The sequence below is a fragment of the Colobus angolensis genome, unplaced genomic scaffold (genome assembly GCF_000951035.1).
Source record: "Colobus angolensis palliatus isolate OR3802 unplaced genomic scaffold, Cang.pa_1.0 Scaffold231, whole genome shotgun sequence".
NCBI classification, from domain to species: Eukaryota; Metazoa; Chordata; class Mammalia; order Primates; family Cercopithecidae; genus Colobus; species Colobus angolensis.
In genome coordinates, this window is record NW_012115500.1 from 1,245,446 (window position 1) to 1,271,519 (window position 26,074).

Here is a 26,074-nt window from a genome sequence, read left to right on the forward strand (position 1 = left end):
AAGGAGAAGGAGAAGAAGAAGAAGAAGAAGAAGAAGAAGAAGAAGAAGAAGAAGAAGAAGAAGAAGAGGAGGAGGAGGAGGAGAGGAGGAGGAAGAGGAGAAGAGGAGGAGGAAGAAGAAGAAGAAGAAGGAGGAGGAGGAGGAGAAGGAGGAGGAGAAAAGATAATACATCATGATCAAATGGGTTTTATCTCAGGGATGCAGGGATAATTCAACATATGCAAGTCAATATATGTGATACATCACTTAAACAGAATTAAAAACATAAAACTGTGATTATCTCAATAGATGCAGAAAAAAGCATTTGACAAAATGCAGCATCCCTTTGTGATAAAACCCTCAGCAAAATAGCCATACAAAGGATTTACCTCAAAGTAATAAAAGTAACATATCAAATCCACAACCAACATCATACTGAATGGGGAAAAGTTGAAAGGATTCCCCCTGAGAACTGGAACAAGACAAGGATGCACACTTTCACCACTTCTATGCAACATAGTACCGAAAGTTTTAGCCAGAGCAATCAGACAAGAGAAATAAATAAAGGGCATCCAAAATGGAAAAGAGAAAGTCAAACTATCTCTGTTCACCCGTGATATGATCATATACCTAGAAAACCCCAAAGACTCATCCAAAAAGCTCCTACATTTGATAAACAAATTCAGTAAAGTCTCAGGTTACAAAATTAATGTACATAAATCAGTAGCACTGCTATACACTAACAACAAAAAGCTGAGAATCAAATCAAGAACTCAATCCCTTTTATAACAGCTGTAAAAATAAAAATAAAAATAAAAAAACTAGGAATATACTTAACCTAGTAGGTGAAAGATCACCTACACTGCTGAAAGAAATCATAGATGACACAAACAAATGGCAACACATCCCATGCTCATGGATGGGAAGAATCAATGTTTTGAAAATACCCAAATACCCAAAGCAATCTACAGATTCAATGCAATTCTTATCAAAATATCACCATCATTCTCCACAGAACTGGAAAAACAATCCTAGAATTAATATGTAATCAGAAAAGAGCCCACATAGCCACAGCAATGCTAAGCAAAAAGAACGAATCTGTAAGCATCACATTACCCAACTTTAAATTATACTACAAGGCCATAATTAGCAAAACAACATGGCACTGGTATAAATATAGGCACATAGACCAATGGAACAGCATAGAGAACCCAGAAGTAAAGCCAAATACTTACAGCTAACTGATCTTCGACAAAGCATACAAAAACATAAACTGGGGAAAGGACACCCTATTCAATGAATGGTGCTGGGAAAACTGGCAAGAAAACTTCCACATGTGGAAGAATGAAACTAGATCCTCATCTCTCACCTTATACAAAAATCAACTCAAGATCAATCAAAGACTTAAATCTAAGACCTAAAATCGTAACAATTCTGGAAGATAACATCAGAAAACTCTTCTGGACTTTGGCTTAGGCAAGCAATTCATGATTAATATCCCAAAAGCAAATGCAACAAAATGAAAAATAAATAAGTGTGACCTAATTAAACTAAAAAGCTTCTGCACAGCAAAATAAATAATCAGTAGAGTAACAGACAACCCACAGAGTAGGAGAAAATATTCACGAACTATGCATCTGACAAAAAACTCGTATCCAGAATCTACAAGAAACTCAAACAAATCAGCAATAATAATAATTTTAAAAACCCATCAAAAAGTGGGGAAAAGACATGAGTAGACATTTTTCAAAAGAAGATACACAAACAGCCAACAAACATATGAAAAAATGCTCACCATTGCTAATCATCAGGGAAATTTAAATTAAAACCACAATAAGCTATTACCTTACTCTTGCAAGAATGGCCATAATTAAAAAGTCAAAAAACAATAGATGTTGGCATGGATGTGGTGAAAATGAAACACTTTTATACTGCTGGTGGGAATGTAAATTAGTACAACCACTATGGAAAACAGTATGGAGATTCCTTAAATAACTAAAAGTAGAACTGTCATGCAGCAATATGTGGTAGATCCAGCAGTTCCACTACTGGGTATCTACCCAAAGGAAAATAAGTCATTATATGAAAAACAAACAAACAAACATGCACACTCATGTTTAAAGCAGCACAAATTGCAATTGCAAAGATATTAAACCAACCTAAAGTGCCCATTGACCAATGAGTGGATAAAGAAAATGTGATATGTATACCCCATGAAATACTATTCAGCCATAAAAAAGGAATGAAATAATGACTTTTGCACCAGCTTGGATAGAGTGAGAGGCCATTATTCTAAGTGAAGTAATGCTGGAATGGGAAACCAAATATTATATGCTCTCACTTATAAGTGGGAGCTAAACTACAAGGATGCAAAGCATAAGAGTACTATAATGGACTTCGTGGACTCAGAGGGAATAGTTGTGGGGGTAAAGGCTATATATTGGGTACAGTGTGTACTGCTTGGGTACAGGTGCACTAAAATCTCAGAACTTACCATTAAAGAACTTATCCGTGTAAGCAAAAACCACCTGCACCCCCAAAACGACTGAAATTTAAAAAAAAAGAAACTACTGATACAGAAAACAACATGGATGAATCTTAAAAGCATTACTTTAAATGCAAGAAGCCAGACACACGAGAGTACACACTACACAATTTCATTTATATGAAACTCTAGGAGAGACAAATATAATCAATAATGATAAAAGAAGACCAGTTATTGCCTGGAACCAGGGATGGCACTGAAGAAAGAAGTAAAAGAAACCTTTTGAGATTATGGAAGTGTCCTATAACTTGATGGTCATGATGATTACATGGTTCTTTTAATTTGTCAAAACACATTAAACCTTACACTTAAAATATATATTTTGGCCAGGTGCGGTGGCTCACGCCTGTAATCCCAGCACTTTGGAAGGCTGAGGTGAGCAGATCACGAGGTCAGGAGATCGAGACCGTCCTGGCTAACACTCGATGAAACCCCGTCTCTACTAAAAATACAAAAAATTAGCCGGGCATGGTGGCAGGCAGTTGTACTCCCAGCTACTCGGGAGGCTGAGGCAAGAGAATGGCGTGAACCCGAGAGGCGGAGCTTGCAGTGAGCCGAGATCGCGCCTCTACACTCCAGCCTGGGCGACAGAGTGAGACTCCGTCTCAAAAAAGTAAAAAAATAAAAAATATATTTTATTTTGTATAATTATACCTCAATAAAGTTAATTTTAAAAAGAAAAAAGTAAAAGGAAATATTTAACATAGCACATCTTGATTTTGTTAGACATATGTATATTATCGCAGGTATTTTTAAATTAATTATGACTTGCTTGGCTTTGTGTGTAATTAAACAAATTGAAAACTATCAGAAGGAGAGAAAATAAAGGAAATAGATATGACATTTTAACATGGTGGATCTGAAGAATTTATAGATAGCCATCAGGTCTATCTCTAGCATTCATACATATTTTTCATTTATTAATTCATTAAACATTGTAACACTTATCATGTGTCAGGGACTGTGCCAGACATGATGCCTCTGTCTTTAAGATTTTACAATACACTGGCAAGACAAACCATAATTACACTATAACATTATATGTGGGGCTATATAAAAAATGCCGTGGGTACATAAATGTTGGGGCCACTCATGGCTTGATTTTGGCATTTAGCCAAATAGTATTATATGCAGATTTCAAATGAGAAATTCTAGAGAATAAAACGAGATTAAAACCTGACCTACATTACTTTTAAGTTAAAAAAAAGTATGCGGAATCATTTTTCTTGGGATGAGGGAAGCAGGGTTGGAGAAATGCAAAGAAAAAGCAATTTATGGACCTTGAATTTGGGTTCATTTTGTTTGTATATTTTTTTAGAAGTTTATAGCAATTCATTACACTGCTTTTCAAACAGATTTGATGAACATTTGTGATAAAGATGTCAGATTTGTGAGTTGTCAAATCAAGTCCAAATTAATCTTGAAAAAATAGTATCCATTTGTTCTCAATGTCAGTGAAAACCAGAAATACAGAAACCAGCACTGAGGGAAAATAAAATGGCTTTATCTCATTTTATATGGGGAAGAAATATATTTGTTTAGAAAACATTAACTGGAGGTAAACAGACAGCATAGTTAGAGGAGTTTGTTTTTTTGTAAAATGTAAGATAAAGGTGTAAAACTTAGTGGGCAGGAATTATTACAGCATAGTGTTAAAAGCGAGGAACAATCTGATTGATGAGAAATTAACAAATACTGTTTAAATTAGAAGGAAATGTAGATAGAAATGTCCAGGAGGATGGATTCTACTTTAAATGTGAGTAAAATGAGACTGGGAACCATGGCTAAAAATTAAATCCGGGTTCAACCAAAACATTTTCACAGAATTCGGAAAATAAGTTAGCATCATGTATGATGCTTCTGCTTCAAGGTGGTAAGTTTGCCACTTACATAAACAAAAAGGTGATATAGTTTTTCTTTATTTTTTATTTTTATTTAATTTAATTTTATTTTTTTACCTTCTTTCTTGGTACCTTTCTAGCATTTTGAGTTCCACGTGTTCAAAATGGAGCTCATCAATTTCCCATGCAAAACTAATTTTCCTCTGGACTTACCTATTGTGATGAATTATAATACTATCTAGTCATCTAGATGCCAAAATGTTCTTTTGTCTTTTCAATTTCCTATATTAAATTATTTGCCTAGTTGTGCAAGTTCCCTTTGTCTAAGCCATCTTTCCTTCCTTCCCATTTCCACAGTCACTACCCGGATCTTGGTCTCTGTTAGTCCTTGCCTGGGCCCACAGAGCCTCTCTCACATTGTGCATGGTTAATGATGCTACTCTTGATAGCCAGGCCTAATTATATCACTTGATACGGCGTGGCTGTGTCCCCACCCAAATCTCATCTTCAATTGTAGTCCCCACAATCTCCATGAGTCGTGGGAGGAACCTGGTGGAAGGTAAACGAATCATGGGGGCAGTTACCCTCCTGCTGCTGTTCTCATGATAGTTGATTTGTTTTTCTAAGACCAGCCGAGTGGGTGCAAAAGAACCAGCGACCAGGCAAGGGTAGGAGCAAAACTGCAAATTTATTTTTGGTCACCTAAGGTGTGGGGAAGAGGTCTGTTGGCCTCCGGCAAAGAAAGCCGGCAGAGTCCCCCGGTGGGGCTCTCCAACAGAGTTCCTGCAGTCCGGACATCCAGACAGGAGTGAGAGACTCAGGAAGGCCCCCTGGCCGGCTGGCCAAGAGCGGCTTTTCTAGGAGTGGGAGGGCAATAGGCGAGGCACGGGCGTGTCGGGGGGCGTTCCGCAGGTGCGACCAGGTAAATCTTGGTCTCTTCGGATTGACGTCACCTGGCGCATGCCCAGTTGGTCTGCACCTTCCCAGGTCGCCAGCTGCATTTTGGCGCGCGCGGGAAGAGTTGGTGAAGAAGAACCCGGAAGTGCGCCATCCTGCCTCCGTTCGTCCAAACAATAGTGAGTTCTCACAATATCTGATGGTTTCATAAGAGGCTTTTCCCTCTTTTGCGCCTTTTACTCCTTCTTGCTACCATGTAAAGAAGAACATGTTTGCTTTCCGTTCTCCCAGGATTGTAAGTTTCCTGAGGCCTCCCCAGCCATGCTGAATTGTGAGCCTATTAAACTTCTTTCCTTTATAAATTACCCAGTCTTGGGTATGTGTTCATCAGCAGCTTGAGAATGGACTAGTACACTTCCCCGGCTCAAACCCTTTTCAAGACTTCTCATGACTTCAGAATCTAGTCAGGAGTTCAAGGTTGACAAAATTTACCTACCACCTACTTTCCCAAGTTTATTTTCAATGACTTCCTTATAGTCTTCTTGCATTCTAATAAAACTGACCTTTCCACTGATGCCCTGACACAACAACTGCTTTTCCATCTTCATCTCTTTGCATTTGTGTTTGCTGTGCATGGAATATCCTCCCTTTCCTCCTCTACCCATATGCCCTAACCTATCTTCATCCCTCTGTAAAGATCTCTGGTGCATCAAATTCTTAGGGGCTTTTCCCTTGTTTAAACTTTTACCATATTTTTAAAATTTTTATGCTGCATCCTTTCTGTTACAAGAACATAATTTTAATTATCTGTACTACCTTATAGCCTTTTCCAGAGCAGGAATTTGTATATTACTCATATTTATGGCTCTTTAATCAATAATTCATAAAAAAGCAAAGTACTGTTTTTTAAAATATCATGTATTTTATGATTCATTCAAATTTTAAAATTTGAGATGTATCAGTTCCCAATGAAAAGTACTACACAACAAAATGAAAATTATCCTCTAGTATTTTCTCTAGGTCCCATGTATCAAGATCAAGTTGTAAATAAAGAATATTTTTACTGCAAATAAAGCAGCCACCTCTTCAGTTTCAGCTTGGAGAAATCTGAATTATTCTCACACAAGCAGCCATATAAATAAATTTTATCTGCACCTTGACACAATGTGTTTAACAAACGTCAATTAAACACAGCTGGTTTCTTCTCATTGAGAGAAATTAGGTGCAAATAAAAGAAGACATTGCATATAAATACATATTGTAGTTAGCCTTGTTCTGAGATTATTAAAAACAGGTCTTAAAGTGCTTTCTATATAGTAAAATTAATACCTCTCAATTTAATTTTTAAAGTAAAAAATTATTTTCAGTGAATTTATCCTGAAATTATTTAATCACTATTTTTATATTTGACCTGTGTTGCTAGTTTGTTATATAAAAGCGTTTAAAATTTGTTTTTCTATCTTCAGAAAAAAATAGAAAGTTCTATGTGAATGTACTCAAATTCAAACATATTTGCTTGAGGATTCTTCTTTAGCAGAAATGTTTCACGTAGAGTCTAAGCATGCAAACATTTTCTACTATCTTAAATTATAAATTACAGAAAACGAATAAAGCTCTAGAAATTGGAGCTTGGTTGATTTTGATGGGAAACTGGGAGCTCTGGAAAATGATGCTGGCTTCTAATGATGTTATTTGTTTTCATCTATTAAGTAAAGGTAATTGCTAAGCTTATTGCCCATTAGTATGTTATTCATTAAGTGAATTATTAAAATACATTTCTCCTATGTTATGCTTTTTCTCATTCTCTTCTTCTTCTGTGAGATTAATTGGCTTTTTCCTTACCATAACATTAAAGTGAATTGTTTGCCTGTGTAGAGTTTGCCCCACCTCAGATTGTAAAGCCTCCCTGAACACTAGGCTTTTCAGGCTGCTGAAACTTGGGGACTGGTATTGTCCTGTATCACATCTATATGCACCATATACCACAAGCAGCAGAAATTACATTGTCTTGTATCTTCTTAGTTCCCAGTATACCACCTTCGCCCCCAACTTTTAAAAAAGATTGAATCTATTTTAGTGAGCCTCCAGAATTAAATGTTAATGGATAAATGAAACAGTAAGCATTGTTTGTTTTTACCGAATTGCACTGAATATCTTGTCTGACACAACCTGTGGTCAATCTGTTTCTTTTACACCCTCTAGAAAACATGTGAGTCATAGTTGATGGGGAAACAGTCATTATCATCAGTTCTTGTCTGGGCTACCACTAGGTGGATGGTGCAGATTCTATATTACACACTGTAGCCTGCCAAATACCCCGGATCGTCCATCAATCACAGGCTGGAGATATACCTCGAGTCCCACCAGAGCCAGGGACCTTTTAGTTATTGCACAGGTGGGATATCAACTCACTCTTCAAATAGCTCTAGTATTTTTGTGGAAATAAAAATTTACTGCATCACACTGTGATTTGGAAGAATTTAACCATTATAATACCATCATCATTTTTCTACATAGAGGACAGAATAGATGTTTCAGGCAATTTCTTGGTATTGCAATCTAAGATTTCCTGGGAAATGCCGGTTTCAATATAGAGAATTTCCTCTTCCTTTATCAGTCATCTTGAAGTTGCTTTTGTTATAACATTTCTTTTACAATATAAGATTATCCTTTCCAACTTGACTTATGATTGTTAGTTATTATTAAAACTAGGCATTGTTAAGCAAGAAAAGCTGAAAAGAAAATGAGAAGTCATACAAATTACTTGGTCAGAGAGCCTCACAAAAGACTTAAATAGATTTGGAATGAAAAAATAGTAAGACTAGGTTAATTTAAATAACTTGCCATATAAATGTTGGAAAACAATTACCAACATCCCTAAAATTTTAACCATCAAGATCAAGGTTTAAAATGAATGCATTTTCTCTTACACAAACATAAGCCTCCTTTCAATGTGCTTTGTTCTTTTAATTCTGTGATTTACCTAGGTGCATTTGCATTTATTGTATTTTTTTTTCTCTTTTTCTTCCTTATGATATCTTTATCTCCTTTGTGGGCAGGGGCCATTAAAAATCTTCAATTGTTCCAGATGTCTCTGGCTACTGAGTCAACATTAGCTGATTGAGCCATGAAGATTGAGCTATGAGGATATTGCCATCTTTCTATCCATTACAAATATAAAGTTGTTTTTTTTTTTTTCTAGCTTTCTATCTCTGTGGGCAAGTGTGGCCTGAATGGAAGGTGAGCAGTGAGTGTAGATGTGGGACACAACATCATTTTAACTTTTTAAAGTGTTCATGTCCTCTTACAAATTTATACTGCAGAGATGGTCTTTTGCCACTATGAGCCACATAACATGTGATGTACATTAGCAATTGCTTGAAAAACATTTGTGCTTCTTGATGATAGATGAGGACTTTGTAGTTGCTTATTTTTTTGTCATCCTTATGGAACTAACATGATAACAGTTACATCCTAATAGAAAAAAGTTAAAGTCCTAAAATCATCCAGGTCATTCTTAAGCAGGGCTGGAATGTCTCAGAATTTAATAACTATTCTTCACCAAGCAGAACTTAGTCACACCACTGTGGACTTCCCTTATTTTCTCCTATTTGCCACCAAAAAAGCAAGTGAAAGAATGTAAGAGAGTGATAAGGAGATGTGGTTACTGTTTAACAACCCATCCAGTTGTTGGCTCATGGCTTTCATCCAGATGAGAATGATTAGGAATGACTCCAAAGGCCAAAAATGTTTATATTCTGGAATGTTACATTCAACATTTCTGAATCCAAAGTCTGAATTTTATTTTTCTCGAAAGCCATTTGTGCTAATGTTTGTATTATAAATCTGTCCTTCAAAGAGGTTGAGTTAGGAATGGTATTTTCTGCTGGAGGGGCCAGACATATAGATATGTAACAGTTGTCTTTTATATACTATGTTCTTATGACAGAAGCTGCCTTCTTTGCAGCTATGGAAGGTGTTGATAGAAAGTGCATTTCCTTTGTACTGCTTGCAACAAAGGAACTCATGGCCAGGTTAATATTACATATAAACATGTTTAAGTACAGACTGTAATAGAGGCTCCACGAGGTCAGGGATTTTTGGTTTTTTTGTTCTCTTATGTATCCCAAGACCTAAAACATAGTAATTACTAAGGAAATAGTTACTGAATGAAAGACTAGAATATGGTTACATTATTCTCGCATTTTGTTTTCTTTGGCTATGCAAGTTGTATCTTATTTTCCTGTTTTCATAATCATCTTCTGAATATTAATACTTAGTCATATGAAGAAATATTAATATAAGATATAGAATACTCTTAACAATCAAGATAGAAAAAAACATATCTCAAGTGTTTTCTTTCTTTTCCTTTTTTCTATTTATCTTAAATAGGTTGATTATGTGGGTTGATGTTTTGATTTCATTGTGTAATACACTGTTGAGGTCAAACAAACTAAGCTTTAGTGAAGATTATTTTGAAAGAAATAATAGAGCATTTAAAAATTTTATTTGCAAAATATGTTTCAGAAGCATTTTATTTCCAGCCTTAAACAGAAATCTTAATAATATTTTCTACATTATGCAGGCAGCAAACAGTGAGACAGGCATGCCCAAGCATTTCTATGGAAGGACTTACACATTCTTAACAGCAATTTCCATTGTTCCCAGAATTGAGAATTTTTATTCTAATAATGACATGGGTAATATGCCAATAAGGTACATACTAAAGGTGAGACCTAAAATTCATCTTGCAAAATACAATTATTCACAAATGACTCTCTGAAATACCTCTTTAGGATTCTTCTTTGCTTTCCAGGCTGTTCCATGAAATTTTTGCTGCTATTACTTTAGAATGCTATCACACCCCTTCCCCTTGCTTACTTTAAGAAAATTCCCTCACACTGAACATGCACGTATACATTTTGTAATGTTAATTCTAGTCTGTCTTTTCAGTTATCTTCTTGGCACAAATATCACTTCTAATAAACACCATTAATCATAATTATGGTATTAATATCAATAACAACTATTACCCATTCTAGATTAGTTTATTCATTTTCATTGACTTAAAATGATTGCTTCTTGACTTGAGAGGTAAGCAGTTCCTTAGAGACCTCTGAGACTAGTGAGAATAGAGCAAAGCCAACTGTTAGGCTTGTCAGACTTCCTTTTTTATGCTGGGCTATGCCCCTTTTTATAGTTTCACTTGGATGAAGAACTGAAGATTCAATAGTTAGTGTCTTTTCAGTGTGGGAGAGTCTAACTTGGGAGGTCATAGAAGAATGAGGGAAGGTCTTATCTATTTATTTCTCTGGTATTTTTCTGGTAGCTGAATTGATTTAATTTTACCTGTGAGAGATTACACATCATTAATGATTGTGAGTGTGGTAAATGGCTATTGAAAGGTTGACAGTGTGAAAAAACTAATTAAAATATGTACAGTCTAATCAGAAAGAAAATATATGAGAAAAGAGGAGAATGTAAAAATGGTTAAATTATTAAGCATATACAAGATCTCAGGATAGTATCTTTACCTTATTGCTACATATTTCACTAAATGAGGATTATTTTTTTCTTATCTCATGGTAACATCAAATGAATAAGTTCAAATTTACATCTACAAACCAGAGATTAAATATGTCAATAAAAAAGTGAAATATCATTTGGAAATGATAATCATAAATTAAATAATCTATAAATAGAATTTCACTGAGGTGTTTTGATTTGTGTGAATGAATTAATTAAATAAATATTATAGCAGCAAGTTAGAGTCCTGTAATGTACTGACTATCTAGTGGGATTCTTTTCCACTGCATTCCAAATTTATAAGAAATATGCAAAAATTAAGTAAAGAAATAGATCTCAGAGATTATTAACTTTTATGTCATGTAGACTTAGATACAGTTTTAATGAACAGAACCAAAGAAAAATTAAATTATATTTACCATTTTTTTATGCTTAGAAAAGTGGCTTCAATTTATTAAGAACGAATCTTGAAATGGAAGATTGGAACTAAGTATGAATTGTCTGATTAATTTACTGTTACCTCAAAATATTAAATTTATTAAATGCTGTATTCACAAAGTGTTATTGAGATAGGAGGTAGGATGCAACTATGGAGGGTCTCAGACACTGAGATACAATTGGGACTAGCTAAAACAGGGATGGGGCAGAAACATCTCTCCATAAAACAAGCCCACCAGTGTGCCATGTCAGTTTACCATTGCCATGGCAACTTCTGTGAGTTACTGCCCCTTTCCATGTCAATAACATAACAGCCTGAAAGTTACCACTCTTTTTCTAGAAATTTCTGCATAATTTGTCCCTTAATTTGCATATAATTAAAAGTGGGTATAAATATGACTGCAGGACTGCCTCTGAGTTGCTATTCTGGGCACACTGCATATAGGATAGCCCTACTCTCCAAGAAACAGCACCTCTGCTGCTGCCATATGCTGCCGCTTCAATAAAAGTTGCTGTCTAACACCACCAGCTCACCCTTGAATGTTTTCCTTAGCAAAGCCAAGAACCCTCCTGGGCTAAGCCCCAATTTTAAGACTTGTCTGCCCTGCATCTTTATGATCAATGCAAGAGTCTCCTGTACAATGAGGTAAGGTATACAAATAGCAGATGGTCTACTGAATAGTTGAACACTTCCACTTCTCTTGGCCTGTTAGTACACCTTTCACCTGCTACTTTTCTAACAGTTGACTTATTGTTGGGCTAAAACTAAAAGGGACCAGAGATAATTTTAATTTCTTTTCTCTCTCACTGGAATAGAGGTCTCACAAGGTCACAGGTTCAGTGCTAAAGAAGAAGAAATTTAAAAACAGGGTAAAAATTGTTATAGTTTTCTTTTTGGTCTTTAATAAGTATTAAATTCAACAGTCTAAAGCTAAAGAAACGTTAAGTCTATAGAAGTGAAATTAATTGTGTAAGTGAACACTACAAATTAGAGAAAGAAGAATAATTAAAATCTAATTTCTTTACTTCTGGTCCAATGTTCTTTCCATGCCACTATCCTGCTTCCTCCAAGTATTTTGTTACAAAATTTTTTAAAATGTGAAAAAATATATTTTCTTGAATTATCCAGAACAGTTATTCCTAATGTTTTTGGAGTGTTATTACTTACATGTTGTGTTAATTATGCTGAGTCCTTGTAAAACATATGTATAATTTGTTTTTCTCTTTCTCTATCTCTTAGGTTTTTCTTTCGTTTAAAGATGGCACATTCTAAAATTAATTTGATTTTGAGATTTGAGAACTTACGTATTCCCAATGGAAGGTAACATCTTTTTGGTAGTGATCACTTTTTGTCATGTTTATGTGCCTAGCAGCTAATAGAATGCCTGGTGCATAATACACATTCCCAGAACTGAATTAAACAAGTTGATACAACTGACGTGTTTTGTGAAATCTTGATTTAAAAATCACCTACTCAGAGAATGCTTCAAGTTTCCACTTTGTATGGGTAGACATTGTCTAAATTGAAAGTAAACTGTGATCTATTGAACCAAGGATGGCATTATCAAACTTATTTATGGTTCTGTCCTGGTTAGGTTTTTCATTATTTGTGTTGTGATTGTTAAATGCAGTCTTGATACCATCATGTGATTTTTCTCATTTTAATAAAACTGTATTTTCTATAATTTATTCCCATCTGTCCTTTCAGCTGACTGATAATTCCACGTTACAAATTACGTTGTATTTTGATACATGTTTTTGTCCTCATCTAGTCCTTTTGCCTTTGATGCTACTACAACTTCAAAGAGAGCTTAAATAAATGAAGAGAATGTATAGGCTAAGTGCTAAAGGGGAGAAATCTTGAAAAACCTAGATAAAAAATGGCTATGTTTTTCTCTTCTGTCTTTACTGAGTATTAAATTCACCAACGTCTCTTTTTGAGAAAGTCCTTTACCTGTACTTCTCCTCTACTGACCCCTTCTTTATTCAGCATGTTTGTGTACTCCTTATAATTGATGATATGGCAGTGGAAAGGGCTTATATTTAGGCAGACAATGGAGCAGATGAGTCTGAAACAGAATTTGGGAAGCTAGGAATCTGGAGAACATGAGAAACAACTCCGAGAACTCTCTCAGTACTGGGCACAGCATTTCCAGGAAATTACGGCTTTAGGGCCACAGAAAATATATGAAACACCCGTTATAACAAATTTCCCTCTGCCTCCACCTGGGTAGGGTGGTAGGAGGGAGCAACAACTTCACTCCAGTACATAATGTTTGCAGAGAAGGTGTACCAAACAGCTTCTTTATTCAAACAAAACACACTAAATAAGCAATGTGTTTATTTTTTGTAGTTTTTTAAAAATCACACATTTTGCAGCCTATGTATATTTATATAAATATCTGTTTATACCTTGCTTTGTTTTCAGATATCATTTCTTGTTAATTCCTTACGGAAACATTGTAGACTCTTACATATACCTTGTATATTCTTGTTCAGTGAATGAATAACTTAAGAATAGAAATATGTCATGTAGATATATAAATTTCTGAGAAATAATCTAGCCCTATCTCCTAATTATTGCAGACAAAGAAACAGAAACTTGGAGAAGCTGCACAACTTCTAACTAGCAGCAGAAAGGGTTAGTCTCAGTTTCTTTTGATTCCCTCTGCAGTGTGTTTTCCATCAGAAAAATACTACTGCTGCCAAACTGATAGATTTCCTGTAACTCTTGACTACAGGATTAGTCAAGAGGTTGTTACTTTAGTGCTGAGCCTTTATGACCTAATAACTTCCCAGCACAGGAATATCTCTTCAACTAAGATGTATTCCATGACCTAGAAATTTTACTTCTCAATATCTACCTTAGAGTAACGCATGTTTATAAGGATTCATAAAAAAGGATATTGCAGCTATGTTTGTAGTAATAAAGTCTTGGAGAGAACTTAAATGTTTCTGTATAGGGGAATGGTTAAATAAATCTTAATATTTTTATGCTATGAAATACTATGCAACAATTTTAAACAATGAGTGATACCTATGTGTGGCAAAAACAGCTGAATTCTAGAATGTTGTATTACAATGTGTAAAACACATAGCCATGTAAAAAGCAGTATTATATAATATATCTAGATCCATGTGATGTGTTTGCAAAAGCATTAGCAAAGGGTGGGAATTAAATATGTTAAACTGTGATAGAGATAGTCACCTATGGGGAAGGTGGGACTAAAAGTTGAAGGTGGCTGTCAAAGGTGATTTGTTTTCATCTCCATGTCTTAAATTTGTAAAAAAAAAAAAAAAAAAGTATTTATAAATGTATCAGTGTAATGTAAAAACAAGTTGGTTAAAGTACATTATCCAATAAAATCTTAATATGTCCCTGTTTTGACATGATCTTAGACTAGGGGCTGGGAGAGAATATGCAGATGTGGGAGAAGAGGTGGTCATTCTAGGTCAGCTCATGTTTCACAAAGCAGATAAATAAGTTATTGATATTGCATTATTACAGCACAAAGAAAATAGCAAAGAATAAGGGGTCAGCAATGAAAGAAGACAGTAAAGGTAGTCATGCTTTTATTAACGGAGCCAATTTAGTCAATAACAGGATATCAATTTTCTTCAAGTCCAAATAAGTGATCATCAAATATTTGCTATGCATAGTCTCTGATAAAGTTCAGAATTTTCAGTCTTTGGTTATTCTGAAGTATATTATCTTTTGATGCTTCTGTACATAATCGTAATGTATGTTTTCACATTAATAGAAATCAGAAAAAAATTAGTAAAAATCAGGACAGAACAAAAGGGGGATTTTAAACATACACTTTTGGGAAAACGGTAAAGTATTCAGAAATGCCAAATTATTGGTAAGGATGAGTGGTATCTGATTAAAATATTATTTTTCTAAGCTCTGAGTCTGCTGCAGGCAAACATGTCATTTTGAAATGATGCCTTATTTATAGGAAGAAGAGCTTCATGAATAGCTATTTTACATAAAAATCATTCACAGTGAAACTTTGTGAGGTTTATTTATGGGAAGCTATATAGAGCAGAGGTTAAGACCACAGGCTTAGGGCTCATATGTATCTAAATTTTGAAACCTGGTTCCACCATTTATAGAATTTAAGATCTTGGGTAAGTTACTCTGTCTGTACCTCAGTTTACTCTTTTATTAAAGACAATTATACTGCATACCTCACAGATTGTTTTAAGGAGGTAATAAATGAGGTATTAAAAGGAAAGCACTTAGCTCTGCAAGTGCTCAGTAAGCTACAGAAGTTACTTTTTTCTCCCTCCAGTGGAAGTGTATAAATGTAGGCAGACTGTGAAATGATAGCCTTTTATTAGTGTTTTGCAAAACAAAGTGTAGATTATTTAGCTCTTTAGTTAACTTGGTGAATACACACACCAAAGATATGAGAATTTTATCTCCATAGTGGATTTTTCAAGTTTAGATAAGGGCAGAACGATCAGATATTTCTCTTGATCTAGCATGCCCAAGAAAAAAGGGAGAGTCGGAGCAAAGCCAGGGAGCGGTTGGAGATAAAGGTGATGGTGGGGAGGGGATGCAAGCTTAGCGTGCTGTCCACAGGGCTGCCCTCTGCCCACAAAGGGTAATGACTTCTGTTGGCAAAGATTTGGGAGAAAAGGGATTAAGATAAAAGTGTAGAGCACGTCTGCCAATGCTAAATCATTCCACAGTTGTGTGGTTCTTTTAGAACTGCCCCTTGCCTATCATGGAGTATCTTTCACGAATTTTGCCAAAAAAAAAAAAAAAAAAAAAACCCTCATTTCAGACATCTGGACAGATTATAGTTTATCCACCTATTAACGTTATCTCTAAGTTAGGAAATTCTGCAGGCTCCAGCTTTTCCTTATTAAAAAATTCTATAGCAAGGAAGATCTCTCCTTCATCTAATTCCTATCTCTCAATACACACACACACACACACCCCACATACACACACACATTTTCCCAGATTAGACAAATGTTTTCTAACTATACGCCTTTCCTATGAATAACTGAAGGGCTCCTGGAAGTTATTGATTTTCAGTATTTTTTGCATTGACATACTGATTTTCTCTTCTTCCTTTACTAAAATGGATAATATCTATTCATCATTCTTTACATAACACCCCATAGATTTGAACGTCTAAGTCAATTGTCAAGGTGTTAGTTGAAATCCAAGTCAATAACCCATTATTTTGTTTTGTCCTTTTTTTTTTTTGAGACAGAGTCTTGCTCTGTCACCCAGGCTGGAGTGCAGTGGCTGGATCTCAGCTCACTGCAACCTCCGCCTCCCGCTGCCTCAGTCTCCCGAGTAGCTGAGACCACAGGCGCCGGCCACCTTGCCCGGCTGATTTTTTGTATTTTTAGTAGAGACGGGGTTTCACCATGTTAGCCAGGATGATCTCGATCTCCTGACCTCGTGATCCGCCCGTCTTGGCCTCCCAAAGTGCTGGGATTACAGGCTTGAGCCACCGCGCCCGGCCTGTTTTGTCCTTTTTAAATGAGTTAAATTACATCTTTGCTCTTATCATTTTCATTCATTTAGCCAATGAGATTATTGTGGTATATTAGACTTCATTCAGTAGAATAGTATTATTCTAATTCAATACATTAGTATGATACTGAGCCAAATATAAGCATCTTTCATTTACTGTATAAATGTAACACTTCAGATAAAAATCTGGTTCAAATTGATCAACTATATATGGTTTGCATTTTTGTATGTATGTATGTATTTATGTATTTATTATTTTCATTTTTTTTAGACACAATCTCACTCTGTTGCCCAGGATGGAGTGCAGTGGTATGATCATGGCTCACTGCAGCCTGGACTTGCTGGGCTTAAGCAATCCTCCCACTTCAGCCACCCTCGTAGCTGGAATTACAGGAATTACAGGTGTGTGTCACCATGCCTGGCTAGTTTTTTTGTTTTGTTTGTTTATCATTCATATATAAAGTTTAAAAAGCAAAAGGAACTATTTGGTTATTAATATCCTTAACTGGGATTCAACACATGATATTGAAAATGCTAACTTGCTGTGTAGTCTCTTTTCCCTTTTTTTTTAACCTGAATTTTCCTTTTCCTGAACTTAATGAAGTGAAGATTCTAACTTAGTGGTTAATTTCAGGAAACACAGCTGAAGTGGTTGGTACACCTGTTTGATTCCCCTTATACATTAAAAAATAAATCTAATTAAAGAATTGTATTTTAGACACGTAATCTTTTAGAATAATAAATTTATTTTGGAAGCTGGCAGGGCATCATTTACATAGAGGATAAATAATAAATTATAAATTCTAAATATTTTGCAAATTGCTTCCTGTAAAATGCAACAGGAGATGGATGGACTGACTAACATACTTTCTGGATCTAAATTTCTATTATTACGACTGTGGTTTTGAACAACTGTATGCAACCTTTCCAACAGAAAAATGAAAACTGTTTTATCTTAAGTTAGGGTTTGAGTAAATTCTGAAAAATTTTAATCTTTAAAAGAATCATGAAGAAGTTGCATTTTACATATTGTCTAGCCATATACAGTGTCTGATAATTCACAGTCAAGAGATCAGGAATACATTTTCAAGAAAGAAAAATCCCTGCTTTCTTGAATGGTGTCCCACATCACTTCTCTCACCCACCTGAAACTTTGTCTATAAATTACATTTGTCATCACAGAAATGAGATAAACTTAAACACTAAGATTATTGTGCAAAGATGAAAGCCATTGCCTTTTTTAGAGTAAAAGAAGCACAGTTTATCTAGAGTAAAACCTCAAGAGATTAGCCACTGAGTTAAGGATGCAAGTACAGCAAGCAGTGCTTTTCAAACTGTAATGGGTTTACAAACCAAATAGTAATCTTGTGAAATGCAGATTGTGATTTGGTAGTTCTGAGATGGGGTCTGAGATCTTATATTTCTAACAAGCTCCCGGTAGTACCAATTCTACTGGTTCAGGGTCTCATGTAACAATAATGTACATAACACTAATATTTGGGGTCAAGTAACATTAACATTTTTGATATTAAATTTACAAATGTTAGAGATCACTGGCTTTCCTAAACATTCACAGACTAAAGTATTGATGGTTAAGGTGTGTGGTATCAAGCTACTATTTTCAGCCATTGTCGGGGAAAACCCTACCTCCAATATTCAATGTGGGTTCTTTTCTATTTCCCTAAGCATTGGCTGGTCTGAGAAATAAAGGGAAAGGGTACAAGAGAGAGAAATTTTATAGCTGGGTGTCCGGGGGAGACATCACATGTTGGCAGGTTCTACGATGCTCCCTGAGGTGTAAAACCAGCAAATTTTTATTAGTGATTTTCAAAAGCGGAGGGAGTATACAAATAGGGTGTGGGTCACAGAGATCATATGCTTTACAAGGTAATAAAATATCACAAAGCAAATGGAGGCGGAGCGAGATCACAAGACCACAGGACAGGGCAAAAGTAAAATTGCTAATGAAGTTTTGGGCATGTATTGTCATTGATAACATCTTGTCACGAGACAGGGTTTGAGAGCAGACAACCTGTCTGACCAAAATTTATTAGACGGGAATATCCTTGTCCTTATAAGCCTGGGAGTGCTACAGGAGACCAGGGCTTATTTCATCACTTCGACTTTGACTGTAAAATACAGCTGCCCCCAAAGCAGCCATTTCAGATGCCTACCCTCAGGGGCCATTCTCTTTCTCAGGGATGTTCCCTGCTGAGAAAAAGAATTCAGCTACATTTCTCCTATTTGCTTTTGAAAGAAGAGAAATATGGCTCTGTTCTGTCTGGCTCACTGGCAGTCAGAGTTTAAGGTTATCTCCCTTGTTCCCTGAACATTGCTGTTAACCTGTTCTTTTTTCAGGGTGCCCAGATTTTATATTGTTCAAACACACATGCTCTGCAAACAATTTGTGCAGTTAACACAATCATCACAGGGTCCATCACATCCTCCTCAGCTTATCAAGATGATGGGATTAAGAAATTAAAGTATAGACAAGCATAGGAAATCACAAGGGTATTGACTGGGGAAGTGATAAGTGTCCATGAAATCTTCACAATTTATGTTCAGAGATTGCAGTAAAGACAGGCATAAGACATTATAAAAGTATTAATTTGGGGAACTAATAAATATCCATGAAATCTTCACAATTTATGTTCTTCTGCCACGGCTTCAGCCGGTCCCTCTGTTTGGGGTCCCTGACTTCCTGCAACAAGTCATAAATTGTCCCTTTACTGAAACAGTTTGTTTACTGGAATGAAACTAAATCTGATATATCAGGCCAACTGTGTCTACAGATTTGTGGACATAGGTTTTGGAAAAAATAGAGAATTTATTTATGTACCTGTGCTTTTTAACTTTCTTTATTTTGGATGCTCCAGATGACCCGATACAATTCAGGGGCAGGGGTAGAAAAAAGTTGGCTGCAGCAAGTTTGTATGCTTTTTATATTTTTGAAACAAATTTATACAGACTGTTTTTGGATAAATATTGTAGAAATATTTAGTGAGGAAATGGAGACATTCATTAATAAGGAACCATTAAATCATTAAGTTAATGTAAAAACTGAGAAGATTATCACTCAGAACTGATAAATATTTTTTATTTGTCCTTCTCCTTCAGATGTAGCGTCAGCATTGCTTTTGATAACGACTTTATCACGTAAATTCTAGAGCATGACTCGAAAGCTGATCCCTTGTTGATAATGAATAATTTGTAAACATAATATTCACGATTGTTAAAGCTTTTCAAAGGCAATATAGATGAGATTTCAATACAATCCTAGTTAAGACTGACTTCATTCAAATCTAATGTAAAAGCCTTACTTAATTTTATAGAGTAATGATAATATTAATTACAGTTTTATCTGAAAATTTAGACATAAAAAGTTAAGGACACAAAAGTTGTCAGGAATGGAGTTGAGAATAGGCTGGTTTTCTCAGAACTGCGTCCTCTGGATTGATCTTCCTCCCCAAGCCACTGACTCAAATGTTAATCTCTTTTGGCAACACCCTCACAGATACACCCAGGTTCAATACTTTGTATCCTTCAATCCAATTAAGTTGACACTCAGTATTAACCATCACAAGTCTATCCCTTGCCAACTTGAACCCATACAAATCTCCTGAGATTGTACATAATCTTCAAATAAAGACAACAATGAGGCCATAATTATGCCTAATATAATACAACTATCCTTTGTACAACTAGAAATGCACAAATCCCCAACCCAAATGCTATTACATAAAGTTAACAATACTTAAATGCTGATGTGAAGTCAATAAATCTTATGTTACGTGATAAAGGGGAAAGGAAATAAAATGAAGACTTTTGTTTGTTTGTTTGTTTGTTTTGTTGGAGTCTTGCTCTGTCGCCAGGCTGGATTGCAATGATGTGATCTCTGCTCACTGCAACCTCCACTTCCTGAGTTCAAGTGATTCTTATGCCTCAGCCTCCTGAGTAGCTGGGATTACAGGCATGTGCCACCAGGCCCAGCTAATTTTTGTATTTTTAGTAGAGATAGGGTTTCACCATGTTGGCCAGGATGGTCTCAATCTCTTGACCTTGTGATCTGCCTGCCTCGGCCTCCCAAAGTGCTGGAATTACAGGCGTGAGTTATTGCGCCCGGCCAAGACATTTTCGTACTACAAGTGTATACATGCACAAACATGTTTTTAACAAAAGAAGGAAACACTCATGACAATTACAGTCCTCATTTCTGCAGCTGGTCACGTGGTCATAGCTGGTATTGATGACTACCTTCTTCTACTATCCATTCTATATTCCCTTTACCTTCAGCAAATATCTCAGCAGGTCGTGGTTTTTTTCCTGATGGAGAGACCCAAACCTTCATTCCTGAAGGGTCTGGACCGTTTGTAGTCCTGCCTGGATTGGGCTGTTGTAGTTTCCCATTGACCTTAATAACAGGGCATGGTAATACTGAGTCTCCCTAATGGATCTCCTGTATTCCATGCATACATTTCTTTACCTTGGTTATGCAGTAGATGACTGATTTCGTTTATAGCCCAAGTCAATCACCACAGCCAACACTGCAACAAGTCAACCTAGCCTGTTGACTTAAGCGTAGGAGAAACCCGAAGTGTCCAGGTGGCAACCTTAACTTCCAGTTTAATGGGATCGTTGTTTTGTCTCCTGGTGGCAGCATTCCTCCCTCTGGAACTATGGCCTCTAGGCCAGCAGAATGTAGTGTTGCGGGAACAGGAAGCAAAAATTTTGCTAGTGGATCACTAGGGGTGATGGTGAGTGATGCCACTTCCACTTTCACCCCTTGATTCCTGAACCTGTGAACTCTGGCTATGGGTGGAAACAATACCATATATTGGACACTGATTCAGAGCATACATGGCCTTCTGGAGAACTTTACCCCAGCGAAGTATTGTCACCTAGTTGGCATTGTAATTGTGACTTCAAAAGACCATTCCACCATTCTATCAATGCAGCTGCTTCAGGATGATGGCAAACATGGTAAAACCAATGAATTCCATGAGCATGAGCTCACTGCTGCACTTCTTTAGCCATAAAATGAGTGCCTTGGTCAGAGACAATGCTGTGTGGAATATCATGACAGTGGATAAGGCATTCTGGAAGTCCATGGATGGTAGTCGTGGCAGAAGCATTGTGTGCAGGAGAGGTAAACTCATATCTGGAGTAAGTGTCTATTCCAGTGAGGACAAACGTCTGCACTTTCCTTGACAGAAGAGGTCCAATATAACCAACCTGCCACCAGGTAGCTGGCTGATCACCCTGAGGAATGGTGCCATATCGAGGGCTCACTATTGGTGTCTGCTGCTGGCAAATTGGGCACTCGGCAGTGGCCATAATCAGGTCAGCCTTGGTGAGTGGAAGTCCCTGCTGGCAAATTGGGCACTCGGCAGTGGCCATAATCAGGTCAGCCTTGGTGAGTGGAAGTCCATGTTGCTGAGTCGATGGGTAACCTCCATCCCTGCCACCAGGGCCACTTGGTTAATGGGCATATTGGACGATGACAGGGATAGCTGGTGAAAGAGGCTGAGTGGTGTCCATAGAACAGGCCATCCTATCCATTGGATTATTAAACTCCTCCTCCACTGAGGTTACCCATTGGTGAGCACTCACATGGGATACAAATATCTTCATAGTTTTTGACCACTCAGAGAGGTCCATCCACATACCTCTTCCCCAAATTTCTTTGTTAGAAATTTTCCAATCACGTTTCTTTCAAGTCCCTGAACATCCAGCCAAACCACTGGTTACAGCCCATGAATCAGCATATAAACACACATCTGGCCACTTCCATGCAAAGTGCACACCCAGGTGCACTGCTTGATGTTCTGCCCACTGGGAAGATTTCCGTTCACTGCTGTCCTTCAGGGATGTCCTAGAAAAGGACTGTAGTGCTACAGCTGTCCACTTATGGGTGCAGAACCACCTGTGAACCAGGCCCTAGTCTTCTCTTCCTCTGTCAACTGATCATAGGGAACGCCCCATGAGGCCATCAGTGCAGGCTGGGGGAGAGAAGGCAGGGTGTCAGGAGTGGAGACCATGGGCATTTGAGCCACTTCCTCATGTAACTTACTTGTGCCTTCAGGACCTGCCCAAGCCCATCATGTATATACCACTTCCATTTGATGATGGAATGTTGCTGTGCATGACCCACTTTATGGTTAGATGGGTCAGAAAGCACCCAGTTCATGATAGGCAGTTCAGTCACGTGGTGACTTCATGGCCCATAGTCAAATGTTCAGCTTCCACCAAAGTCCAGTAACAGGCCAAGAACTCTCTCTCAAAAGGAGACTAGTTATCTGCAGAAGATGGCAGGGCCTTGCTCCAAAATCCTGGAGGCCTTCACTGTGATTCACCTATGGGAGCCTGCTAAAGACTCCAAAGAGCCTCTCTATTTCCCACTGACACCTCAAGCACCATTGGATCTGTCAGGTCATATGGCCCAAGTGGCAGAGCAGTTTGCACAGCAGCCTGGACCTGTTACAGAGCCTTCTCCTGTTCTGGATCCCACTTAAAACTGGCAGCCTTTTGGGTGACTTGATAAATGGACTGTGGTAATACACCTAAATGAGGAATGTGTTGCTTCCAAAGTCCAGATAGGCCTATTAGGTGTTGTGCCTCTTTCTTAGTTGTAGGAGGGGTCAAATGCAGCTACTTATTCTTCACCTTAGAAGGAATATCTCAACAGGCCCCACACCACTGGATCCCCAGAAATTTTACTGAGGTAGAATGTCCCTGAATTTCAGTAAGATTTATTTCCCATTCTCTAGCATGGAAATGTCTCACCAATAAGTCCAATGCATTTGCTACTTCTTGCTCACTGGATCCAATGAGCATATTATAATCAATGTAATGGCCCAGTGTAATATCTTGCAGAAGCAAAAAGCGATCAAGGTCTCTCCAAATAAGATTATGACACAAAGCCAGAGAGTTGATATACCCCTAAGTTGGGACAGTAAAGATATATTGCTGGCCTTGCCAACTGAAGGCAAATTGCTGCTGGTGGACCTTATGGACAGGAATGGAGATAAAGGGATTTGCCAAGTCAGTGGCTGCATACAAGGTACCAGGAGATGTGTTTATTTGCTCAACCAATGAAACTATATGTGGTACAGCAGCTACAACTGGAGTCACCACTTGTCAAGCTTACAATAATCCACTGTCATTCTCCAAGATCCATCTATCTTCTGCACAGTCCAAAAGGAAAAGTTGAATGGGGATGTGGTGGGAATCACTACACCTGGACATCTTTCAAGTCCTCAATGGTGGCACTAATCTCTGCAATACCTCTAGGGATGCAATATTGCTTTCTGTTTACTATTTTTGTAGGTAAAGGCAGCTCTAATGGCTTCCATTTGGCCTTCTCACCATAATAGCCCTCACCCTACCAGTCGGGGAGCCAATGTGGGGGTTCTGGCAGCTGCAATTACGCATTCTGGCACTGGGGAAATGACCACAGGATGAGTCTGGGGACCCACTGTAAGCTGGACCTGAGCTAAAACTCCATTAATTAACTGACCTCTGTAAGCCCCTACTTTGACTGGAGGATCATAACGATGTTTTGGGTCCCCTGGAATCAACATCAGCTCAGAGTCAGTGTCCAGTAGTCCCCAAAATGTCTGATCATTTCCCTTTCCCCAGTGCACAGTTACACTGGTAAAAGGCTGGAGGTCTCCTTGGGGAAGGAGGGGAGAAAGATTCACTGCATAAATTGTCAGTAATGTAATGGGGTCCTTCCTCAAGGGCACCCAGCCTCCCCTTCACTCAAGGGGTTCTGGATCTGTAAACTGGCTCAAGTCTGGAAATTGATTGAGGGGCTGTGATTCTCTGTTCTATAATTCAAATTAGTCTTTTGTCCATTCCATCTAGAAATTTTCGGTTTGTATAATTTAAGTAGGAATGCAGTAGGCTTCCTATCAATTTAACTTCTAGGAACACTATGATTAATTAGCCAATGCCAGAACTCTACACGAGTCAGACTATTCTGATTGCCACTTTGCTTCTGCTGTCCATTACAGTAGCTACACCCACCTTGCCTTTCAGGGTTGAGTGCTGCCACTTGACTCCTCCCACCTTCGGATCCAATTATTCCCATTGTATTTAAATTTTGTAGTTGAGCAGCTGTGTGGTTCCCCTGTTAGATCTGACATACAGAGATGAGCAATTACAGGGCTCTTTAAAAATGCAGGTGTTGCCCTCACAAATGTATTTCGCAAGGCATTGGTCAAGGGTATATCTTCTGGACCCTCCCAGCTGGGATGAGTAGGTCTAAAGTGACTAATCCACTCCACCATCCCAATCTCCCTAAGCCTTTGGATCCCCTCTACATTAAACCAAGGGAGATCAGGCATTTCCAGCTCACTCACAATAGGCCAACATTTAATCCCTATTTCAGCTAACCAAGCAAATAAACTATTATCACCCTTTAACTCCCTGAGCTGCAACATTAAGTGCAATGCAGAGTCCCTACTTAGTGGACCCAAATCAATAAATTCAGCGTGATCCAATTCTACCTTCCTTCCACCATTATCGTATACTATTCATATCCATTCCCATGCCTGTTCTACAGGTTGCTGTTTATATAAATTAAAGAACTCAAATAGTTCCTTTCAAGTATTATACACCTCCTCATGGGTCACACTCTCAACCTCACCTCTAGGGTCCACTGGTAGTTTAGTCTCGTTATAGGTCTGGAAGCAAACAGAGGTGTTGGGGGTGGCTTCTCAGGAGGATCAACATTATCTTGCCTGGCAATTGCCTCAGGGGAGGCCATCACTGTTGCCTTAGGCAGCACAGGGTTTGTCTCCTCAGACAAAGGTGGAAAGGCTGATGGCAGCATGGGTCGGGGAGGGGAGGTTGCCACTACTGGGGATGGGGAAACTGTTTCTTCTGGAAAAAAGATTCATCAGAGTTTACAAATTCAGTGTCCCCAGCTTTATCAGGGTCCTCCCACACATCCCCATTCCAAGTTGCGTGGTCCCATTCTTTTCCAATCAATGCCCTCACTTTAACAGTAGACACCTGGGGAAGCTGTGCCTGCATTTTTCATTGCAGGTCAGCCACTTGCATGATTAGCGCTTGTGTCTATTTTTCCACAATTTCAGCTCTTTCCCTACAGGAGGTAAGACTCACTCAGGGCAATCTTAGCAGATTTGAGTCTCAGTGTCTGCTTCTGAAGCTGGGAGACAGAATCCCTTAGTTAGTCATTTGCTTTCATCACTTTGTTCACGGAACTTAGGAGCAACCAACCAGCTTAATTATATTCCTTGGTTCTCCACTTATGGTCAAAGGTATTATGTATAGAGTCACCTCACTCCTTGCCTCTCATGAACTGTGAATCAGGAGTGTCAA

General features: G+C 37.6%; 1 protein-coding gene across 2 annotated transcripts in view; it reads left to right on the top strand.

The window, feature by feature from the left end:
- The window catches only part of PKIB (protein kinase (cAMP-dependent, catalytic) inhibitor beta), a 223,973-nt gene that overhangs the window by 66,178 nt on the left and 131,721 nt on the right, over positions 1-26,074 (top strand). For both annotated transcript variants that reach the window (XM_011944443.1, XM_011944447.1), the window contains exon 3: positions 12,467-12,547. The gene's annotated coding sequence lies outside the window, so the exon portion shown is untranslated. The remainder of the gene's footprint in view (positions 1-12,466; positions 12,548-26,074) is intronic.